The 10,045-nt window shown below is 43.9% G+C and overlaps 1 pseudogene; it reads left to right on the top strand.

Moving 5' to 3' along the window:
* The first annotated feature begins 9,254 nt into the window (after window positions 1-9,254).
* Window positions 9,255-9,410, top strand: LOC133752431 (U2 spliceosomal RNA; annotated as a pseudogene).
* The last annotated feature ends 635 nt before the right edge of the window (window positions 9,411-10,045 follow it).

Genomic DNA, 10,045 nt, shown 5'->3' with positions numbered 1-10,045 from the left:
CTTGTAGCTGGCCAGAGCAGGCACCCAGAGGCTTGCTGAGGCCACTGGGCTCATAGCCAGTTGAGGCTACCTGCTGGGTTTTCACTGGGTAAAATGGCAAATTTTTAAAAGTTGACCATAGATTTTTTTTAAAGATTTATTTATTTGAAAGAGTTACACAGGGAGAGAAGGAGAGGCAGAGAGAGAGAGAGAGAGAGAGAGAGAGAGAGAGAGAGAGAGGTCCTCCATCTACTGGTTCACTCCCCAATTGGCTGCAACGGTCAGAGTTGAGCTGATTCAAAGCCAGGAGCTTCTTCCAGGTCTCCCATGTGGGTGCAGGGGCCCAAGGACTTGGGCCATCTTCTACTGCTTCCCCAGGCCGCAGCAGAGAGCTGGACTGGAAGAGGAGCAGCAGGGACTCGAACTGGCGCCCTCATGGAATGCTGGCACTGCAGGTTTTACCTGCTATGCCAAAGCACCGGGCCTGACCATAGATAATTTTTTTTCTTTTTCTGAATTTGTGCTGACCAAATAAATTCAATCTGGCTCTCAGATGCAATAGCAAAGCACACACACAGCCTACGGATGCCCTAACCCTTGAAAAGTAGTTTCCCGATGCCCGTCCCTAATTAAACAGAATGAACACATGTCTTTCCAAGGCATGAGAGTGTAAGAGCACCCACTTCATAAGAAGGAAAATTTTATGAAGTTGTTGGAGTCGGGAACATAACAATACTAATAAAACGTATTTTATGAGGTTGGCGAGCGCTGCGGTCTGCGTGTTGTTTTGCAGAGCGCAGAACTGCTACACGTTGTAAACGGGAGCTCCCTCGCTGCCTCGTGGTCCCTCTCCTCTGGTGACAGATGGGACAGCTCCTGCTTTAAGAGTTCTCTGTAGGGAGGCCGGTGGTACAGTGGGTTAACGCCCTGGCCTGAAGCACTTGCATCCCATATGGGCACCTATTCGAGACCCAGCTGCTCCTCTTCCCATCCAGCTCTCTGCTATGGCCTGGGAAAGCAGTAGAGGATGACCCAAGTGCTTGGGCCTCTGCACCCACGTGGGAGACCCGGAAGAAGCTCCTGGCTCCTGGCTTCAGATCAGTGCAGCTCCGGCCATTGCAGCTATCTGGGGAGTGAACCAGTGGATGGAAGACTTCTCTCTCTGTCTCTACCTCTCTGTAACTCTGTCTTTCAAATAAATAAAATAAATCTAAAAAAAAAAAAAAAAGAGTTTTGTGCAGAGTTCTAGCACAGGGCGGGATTTAGTGGTTCTGGCTGTGAACTGCCGTTCTGACCACTTCTTGATGCACCAATTACGGCTGTGACTGTTCCCAGCCCGTCACTCCACGGTGCACGTGGTGCTAGGAAGGAACCAGGAAAGAGGAGTTTGCTGCCCCATCTCGGGTCTGCTTCCAGGGCTTGGGCCCCTTTCCTGGCCTCCCACCCTTTCCGAGCCCCCTGTCCTCACTTCAGTTCCCTGCACCCTCTAGGAGAGGCCAGGACCTCACAGGGGCTGCTGTGTGAGTGGAGTGCTGGTGGGGGAGTGGAGAGGGGTCACGCCACCCAAGGGCATTTTCATGGTTTCTAGGAACAGCTCTCATATGGACAGCAGGCAGGGGCCAGAACAGAAGCCCAGTGAGATACTCAGCCTGCCCAGCTGTGTTCAGACCCAGCCAGGAAGCTATAGAGGAGCGGGACTTCCCCTCCCAGGAACCCCATTCCACTGCCAGTCGCGCTGCTGCAGCCTTGTTTTTTCCTGGAAGCCTGTGTCTGTCTGGTGCGAGACAGGCAACAGGTGCTGAGCTGGGCTGAGCCTGAACATTTTGCCTTTCAGTGACCTAAGGAAGGGGGCAGTGTGATGAGGGTTTCCTGAATGGAGGAGTCAGGGTCGACTCTAGCTTAAAAAGTTCTCTTCTGCTTCTTTTAGTGATCTGTCAGTGTGTCTAATCCGGGGTGTGTGTTTGGTGCAGTGGTTAGATTGCACCTGGGATCCCTGAATCCCATATTGGAGTGCCTAGTTTGAGACCCAGCTCCTGTTTCCATCCATCCCCATGCCACTCCACATCTTGGGAGGCAGCGGATACTTGGGTCCTTGCCACCCACATGGGAGACCTCAGTGGAGTTCTGGGCTCCTGGCTTAGGCCTGGCCCAGCCATGGCCATTGTGACCATTGGGGAGTGAACCAGCAGATGGAAAGCTGATTCTCTCTCTCTCTCTCTGTCTGTCATTCTGCCTTTCAAATAAATCTTAAAAACAAATAGATAAGTAAATGAATAAAAGAGACCTCGGAGAGTACCCTCACCGATCCACTGCATGAGGACATAGCCAGCAGCATCACCCATGGAGCAGGAGGCGGGTCCTCACGGGCTGCAGATCTGCCAGCACTTTGACTTCTGAGTCACTGAAGCTCCGAGGAATGCATTCCTGCTGCTGGTGAGCACCTGGCTGCGGTATTTTGGTACAATCAGAGACAAGTGCCTCAGAGACTTCCAGGACACAGCTACACACCCCTCACTCTTCCTTGCCCTCGTCTGAAGCCCTCTCCACTGTGGTATCTGCTCCTCCCTGAGCCCCGCACCATTCCCATGCCTGCAGCCAGAAGACCCTTCCTGAAGCACTGATTAGGAAGAGGGACTCTTCTCCAGGTTTGCTGTTATTGGGCTGCAGGCAGCCCTGCCGCCTCAGCCTGGCTCTCCATGGGCCCCCTGGAGTCACCTGCGGTTTTCCAACTTTTCCCGCAGACCCCCGAGTCAGATGGCTTGCTCTTCCCAACACGTGTCTCTCTTGTCTCCATGTCTTTGGCTGTCAATTCTCTCTGTCTGGAAGACCTGTTCCCCTGATTCCATCTCTTACTCTGTAGTGGCCTGGTTGAAGTGGTTCCTCTGCCAGGAAGCATAGCCAATGCTCCCTGGTGCTGTTATTGGGTGTCTGTTACTATATCTATTTATATATCTGTCTGTCTACATCATAAACTCAACTCTGCAGGGCTATAGTTATTACTTAACATCATCTTATGCCTATTAACGAACTTAGGAGAAGACACGGAGACTTATATTAACACTTGTGCTTAGCATTTACTTTATTTTTGTTTCATCCTATGTTTTCAAGCCACCTTCTAGGGACATCTCTTTCTGTCCTGAATGATATTCTTCAGCGTTTTGTGTACTGTAGTCAAGTTTGCTAGCAGTAAATTCTCTTAGTCTTTGGTTACCTAGGAACATGTTTATTTTGCCTTTATTTTTTAGAGGATAGTTTTGCTGGGTATAGAATTTCTGGTTGGCAGTTTTTTTCTTTTAGCACCTTTTTTTAAAAATTTTTTTTAACTTTTATTTAATGAATATAAATTTCCAGGGTAGAGCTCATGGATTACAATGGCTTCTCCCTCCCATAGCTTCCCTCCCACCCGCAACCCTCCCCTCTCCCGCTCCCTCTCCCCATCCATTTGCATCAAGATTCATTTTCAATTCTCTTTATATACAGAAGATCAATTTAGTATAAAGATTTCAACAGTTTGCACCCACATAGAAACACAAAGTGAAACATACTGTTTGAGTACTAGTTATAGCATTAAATCACAATGTACAGCACATTAAGGACAGAGATCCCACATGAGGAGCAAGTGCACAGTGACTCCTGTTGTTGACCCAACAAATTGACACTCTAGTTTATGGCGCCAGTAACCATCCTAGGCTGTCATCATGAGTTGCCAAGGCTATGGAAGCCTTCCAAGTTTGCCGACTCTGATCATATTTAGACAAGGTCATAAAAGACAGAGTGAGGATAGTAACCAATGATCCTAAGAGTGGCATTTACCAGGTTTGAACACTTATACAGCATTAAGTGGGGAAGAGGACCATCAGTACACACAGGTTGGGAGTAGAGCCATTGGTGGTAGAGTAGAGGTTATGATTACAAAGGAATGAGGCCCAAGTGCACTAGACAGGGCCTAGAACAAAGGACAGAGTCATTATTAGAGGAGCTAAGAAAGGTGCTGTCTAAGCTACAAGTAATTTTTCTGATTGAGAGGCAAATAGAACCTGATAGAAGGGGCTTGATAATAATCTGGTGGGCTTTAGGCCTTGTAAATTCAGAGGCCCAGACCTATCTATCTCTTCACATGGGGTACATCCTAAGGGAGGTGTGAACCTCCTAGAGGAAGGCACTCTGTTGACTTTCATTACTTGGCTGGCCTGGGAGGAGAGCTGGCCAGGTAAAGGCAGGGGGCATCTCTAACAAGAAATTTACAGTTCTGCCTGCAATGTTGCTGACCCTACTTGACCATCCCCTCAGCTGCAGTGGTCACTTTGGAAGTTGGGCTGAGTGAAGGGCTTTTCAGCTTAGAGCCAATAAGATCTGTGGCTCTGACCTGGGCATCCTTCGACTCCAGGGCAGGTCCATTTGCAGTGATCCAACTCTTGGCAGAGCTGCCAGGGCTCTTCACAAGCTGACTTCTGCTGAAGCCCAGGCTTACCACATTGAAAGCCACTGCAGTGGACTGGCCTGTTGGGTCTCCTTGAGGGCAGATCACTGTACAGAACAGCCATTCATAGGCCTGCCACCCATTGCTTCTGATGCCTAGCTTTCTTTTCCTCCTGGTTTGTGTTAAAGCAGACCAGAGGATGCAAGTCAAGGGAGTGCCCATGTCCCATCTCTAATCTTCGGTGGCCTGAACTAAAAGTCTATAGTCACAGGCATGTTCTGTAGTAGTTTTTCTAAGGTAGACAATGCCCATGAGGAAAATTATATTCTCACTTTAAAACTTTCTTTCCCTTTGGTCTGAAAGGGAGGTTTTTTCTACTTACTGTATACTTCGCTGATGGCGAAGTGAATCTAGCTATGAGATTATTATTTAAGTTCTTATTTTGGCTATGCTATTACAGAAAAATGTTAGCCATCTCTTTTATAAGGTCTAAAGATTAAATTGTGCGTCCTACAGATTCCTTTATAATAGAATTAGTTTCCTACCTTGAAGAGAATAGAGAAATGAAAGAACAAGTTGGGCTTAGAATAGAGAAATGAGGGAGCAAGTCCTAGATCGCTTGCTGACAATAGCAATATTACATGAATACTTAGCAAACCGTTTCAACCATTAGATAACAACTTAAGAAAACATTTACCAGAAGGTCCAATGCCTTCTATAAATTTTAAGAATCATGTATTTGAAAACACCTCTTAAATATCTAACATGGTGTAGTTTGTTTAACCAGTAAACTTAAGCACAACCATCTAAAATGTTTTTAGTTTCTTTCTACCAACACATTTAAAACATATGATACACAGATTCAGGTCACACAAATTAAAATGTATCTTTGATTGATTTTAGCAGCTTAAATTTATGGACAATCTTATCTATAAGCCCTTTAAAATAAAACTCTTAATAAAATTTCCCCATGTGGACATACAATATGTACACACATATAACATAGCATAATAGACCAATATAGCAATTTTAATAATAGCTTTTAAAATCTTTAACTCTTTTTGTAGATTGCCAATTGATTTGAATTGCTTTTTGTTTTTAGTAACCTCAGTTAACCATACTTTCTTTCAGTTGGTACTGTTAATACATTATTGGCTTCATCTGTTTACAGATCCATCCCAAAGTACTGAATACAATAAAAGTGGTTGGAAAAAGTCTATAGGAACCTATAGGAGGACAGCTAAACACAGAACCAACAATGCTTTAGTTTTATGAGCAGCACATCATATATAACTGTGGATGACAAAAGACTTTAAGTCGCCATGTTTAAAATTATAAACTCATCAACCAACAAGAGGCACTTGCTTACTTCACAGTATTTTTGAAAGCACCTGTAGGATTTTACAAGTATTTAACCCTTTAGGCCTCTGGGGCTTTCTCATTAAGATAACTATCATGTCTAGTAACACAAGATCATTAGACTTTTTAATTCTCAAACATTTGTATTAATAGCATTTTCCATTATAGAAACTTAAAGTCTGGTACCACATCACATCTTGACAGTCCTTCTAATATAATCCAAATAGCCTGATTAGTTGATGTCTCTATAAGATGAGAGACATAGGTCCTTCGATTTTTTCAGTTGGGCCCAAACTGGAAAAACCAAAGTCCAGGATTTACTGGAAATTTTAGAGACCAGATTGTTTGAAACTTTGATTTTTTGAATGCCTGTCAAGAATGCCAAGAAGGCTCAAAATCCAAAATATCTGGTTGAAATAAGATTCCTTAAAATCATGACATAACATAGACCAAATTTGATCATTGTTACAAGGTGATTATTCAAATCTTTGAAAATAAGCACATATTTAAATAACCCATAGCTCTTAATAAAAATTCAGCTGTTTTTGAACAATTAGAATTTAACAGACATCAAGAGAACATAATAGATTACTTTAACACATTGATTTAACAGAGCATCAGAGTTTAATTCTATGTCAAAGAGAAATTGAGCTTCCTGTGATCTTTTGCTGTGAGGTTTCCTTCCTTTACCTTCTTTCATATTGGTGACCATGTTTCTGTGTTTCTGTGTGTAACACATCTTTAAGCATCTTTTGCAGGGCAGGATGAGTGGCAACAAATTCTTTCAGTTTCTGTTTGCTATGAAAAGTCTTAATTTCACCTTCATTCACAAATGAGAGCTTTGCAGGATATACTATTCTGGGCTGGCAGTTTTTCTCTCTTAGTACCTGGGCTATGTCTTGCCATTCCCTTCTAGCTTGTAGGGTTTCTGATGAGAAGTCTGCTGTGAGTCTAACTGGAGATCCTCTAAGAGTAATCTGACGTTTCTCTCTTGCACATTTTAGAATCTCTCCTTTATGTTTCACTGTGGTGAGTTTGATTACAACATGTCGTGGTGAGGATCTCTTTTGGTCATGTTTATTAGGGGTTCTATAAGCTTCCTGTACTAAGATGCCTCTGTCCTTCTCCAAACCTGGGACATTTTCTGCTAGTATCTCACTGAAAATGCCTTCTAATCCTTTCTCCCTCTCCATGCCTTCAGGAACTCCTAGAACCCGAATGTTGGGTTTTTTAATAGTATCCTGTAGATTCCCGACAATATTTTTTAGATTTCTAATTTCTTCTTCTTTTCTTTGGTTTGCCTGTTTCCTTTCCTGTTCTTTGTCTTCTAAGTCTGATATTCTCTCTTCTGCTTCGCCCATTCTGTTTTTAAGGCTCTCTAATGTGTTTGTCATTTGATCTATTGAATTCTTCATTTCATTATGATTTCTCGTCACTATCAGAGTTTCTTGTTCCACTAGTTGTTTCATTTCATTTTGATTCCTCCTTAATATTTCATTTTCACGAGAGAGATTTTCTATCTTGTCTGTTAAGGATTTCTGTAGTTCAAGAATTTGTTTTTGAGAACTTCTTAATGTTCTTATCAATTTTTTGAGATCCGCTTCTTGCATTTCTTCGATCTCATCATCTTCATTATCTTGAATTGGGGTGTCTTTTTCATTTGGGGGCGTCATAGTGTCTTCCTTGTTCTTGTTAGCTTGGTTTTTGAGTTTGTTGTTTGGCATGTTGGAGATATTTGGTTTCTTCACTGTGGTGTTTTTTCTTGTTACACTATGGCTCTATATTAAGTGGACTGTCTGCTTTCAGTGGAGTCTTAGAGGCTTGAGATGAGTGTGGACTGAGAGCTGTGTTTGGTTCCTCAGGGTTGAGGGTGTGTCAAAGATGACACTCCCAGGTTAGGTGTGGTAAATCTCTCTCTCTTTTTTTGATTCAAAAGGGAAGTAATTCCGCATAGCTGAACATAATTGGAGGTAGTTAGCAGGCAAATGATATACCCACAGGAGCCAGAGATCGGAAGCTCTTTCCCAAGGACCACACAGGGAATCTCTGCTGCCCTCGGTGTGGGCTCCAATTCTCCTGCAGTCTCCCACTGGGTTGCCAAGTTAGATCCTAATCTCCTGTTATTTCACCCCCCCAGAGTCAGGTTTTTCTGCTAGGCTCAGGGCCGGTGCAGACCTGAGGTTGCCCTGCTTATGATGTATGTCCAAAATGGCGCCTGCTCTGTCTTGCTCGCCTTTGAGAGGTGAGCGGAGAGAGAGAAACTTGTGTCCGTATCGGTCACTTTTTTATTTTTTTCCTATCTCTCTTCTAGTTAGCCTGGTGAACTTTTCCCCACGGAGTTTCAAGCCTCATTCCCTCTAGCCTCCTCTTTCCGCTTGCCCGCTGGTGTCTCGGGCTATTGTGGTTCGGCTCACCTCGTGTTCCAGCGCTGGTGTGTTGAGTCTGCCGCTGGTGTCCCGAACTTGGGCTCCCACACTCTCCACGCAGGTCCACTGTGTATCACTAGTTCTGGAAGAGTTTCCTCTGCTGTTTCATCCCCTACTCTTCCTTGACCCTGCAGTATCTCCACTTATATTAAACTGTCTCTCCCCCGGACTAATAGTGTGCTCCCTGCCTATTCCGCCATCTTGCCGCTCTCGGGTCTTCTCTTTTAGCACCTTAACTATTACGACATTGATTTGGGTCTCTATTTTTTCAAAAAATAAGTCAGATATAAATAACATTGATCTTGCTCTGTATGTGATAATTCAGGTTTTTAAAAAGATTTATTTGAAAGTCAGAGTTACACAGAGAGAGGAAAGGCAGAGAGAGAGAGAGAGAGAGAGAGAGAGAGAGGTCTTCCATCTGCTGGTTCACTCCCCAGTTGGCTACAGCGGCCAGAGCTGTGCTGATCCGAAGCCAGGAGACAGGAGCTTCCTCCAGGTCTCCCACGCTGGTGCAGGGGCTCAAGGACTTGGGCCATCTTCTGCTGTTTTCCTAGGCCACAGCAGAGAGCTGGATGGGAAGTGGAGCAGCCGGGACTAGAACTGGCGCCCATATGGGATGCTGGCACTGCAGGCAGCGGCTCTACCCATTATGCCACAGTTCTGGCCCCGATAATTCAGTTTTTTAAAAAAGATTTATTTATTTGAAATCACAGTGGGGAGGAAGAGCTGGAGCTGGAGCTAGAGCTAGATCTAGAGCTAGATAGAGACAGAGTTTTCCATCCAGTTCACTTCCCAATGGCCGAGCCAGACCAAAGCTGGGAGTCAGGAGCTTCATCTGGGTCTCCCATGTGGGTGGCAGGGGCCCAAGCACTTGGGTCATCTTCTGCTGCTTTTCCCAGGCCATTAACAGGGAGCTAGGTTGGAAATGAACATGAACCAGCACCCATATGGGATGCCAGTATCATAGGTGGTGGCTTTACTTGCTATGCCACAATGCCAGCCCCTAAATCATTTTTCTCTTGCTGTATTCAAAATGTTATCTTTGTCTTTTAACAATGGTGTATCTATCTATTGCTTCTCTGCCTTTTGGCTAAGATCAAGTGTAGTAACAATGGTGTATCTAGATATGAATCTTCTTGTATTTATCTTACTTGGGACTCACTGAGCTTCTTCAATATGTCTGGATTGATGTTTCTCACAGACTTGGAAAGTGTAAGCCATATTTCTCAAAAGGTTTTTCTGTCTCCCTTCTCTCTCCTCTCTTGAAATATTTATTCCACGTATATTTATGAACTTGATAAGAACCAATGGGTTTCTGTGGCTTTCACTTTAATATTCTTGCTATCTGCTCTTCAGATAGGATGGTTTCCATTGATCTTTCTTCAAGTTCACTTATTTTTTTTTCCTCTTTTTCTCTTGACTTTTTTTTATCTCCTCCAGAGAGAGTTTTTCAATTTGGTTATTCTACTCCTCAACTTAAGAATTTGTATTTGGTAAAAATAGTTTGACTCCTTAGAGATGATCTCTATTTGCTCATCGAAGCTGTATTTTCTTAATTATTTAAAAATTGTTTTCTTTTTTAACATATTCATGTAACAATGGCTTTGGCGTGCTTGTCTGCTGACTGCCACATCTGGGGACTCAGGCAGTTTCTGTCTTGCATATGGGTCACGTTTCCTGTTTCCCCGCATGTGTCATGATTTCTTGTGGAAAATGAGACAGGTCGGATACTATGTTGTAGTAGCTCCGAGTTCCTATTTTTTCCCCAGAAAGGGGAAACTGGTTTGTTTGTTTGTTACTGATTTGTTTGTTTGGTGACTTGCCTGGACTCATCTGTGAAGCATGTTCTCCCCATGGTGTG

This window comes from Lepus europaeus, chromosome 2, assembly GCF_033115175.1.
Source record: "Lepus europaeus isolate LE1 chromosome 2, mLepTim1.pri, whole genome shotgun sequence".
Lineage (NCBI taxonomy): Eukaryota > Metazoa > Chordata > Mammalia > Lagomorpha > Leporidae > Lepus > Lepus europaeus.
Note: the sequence above shows the minus strand (reverse complement) of the source record. Positions and strands in the feature narration are given on the sequence as shown.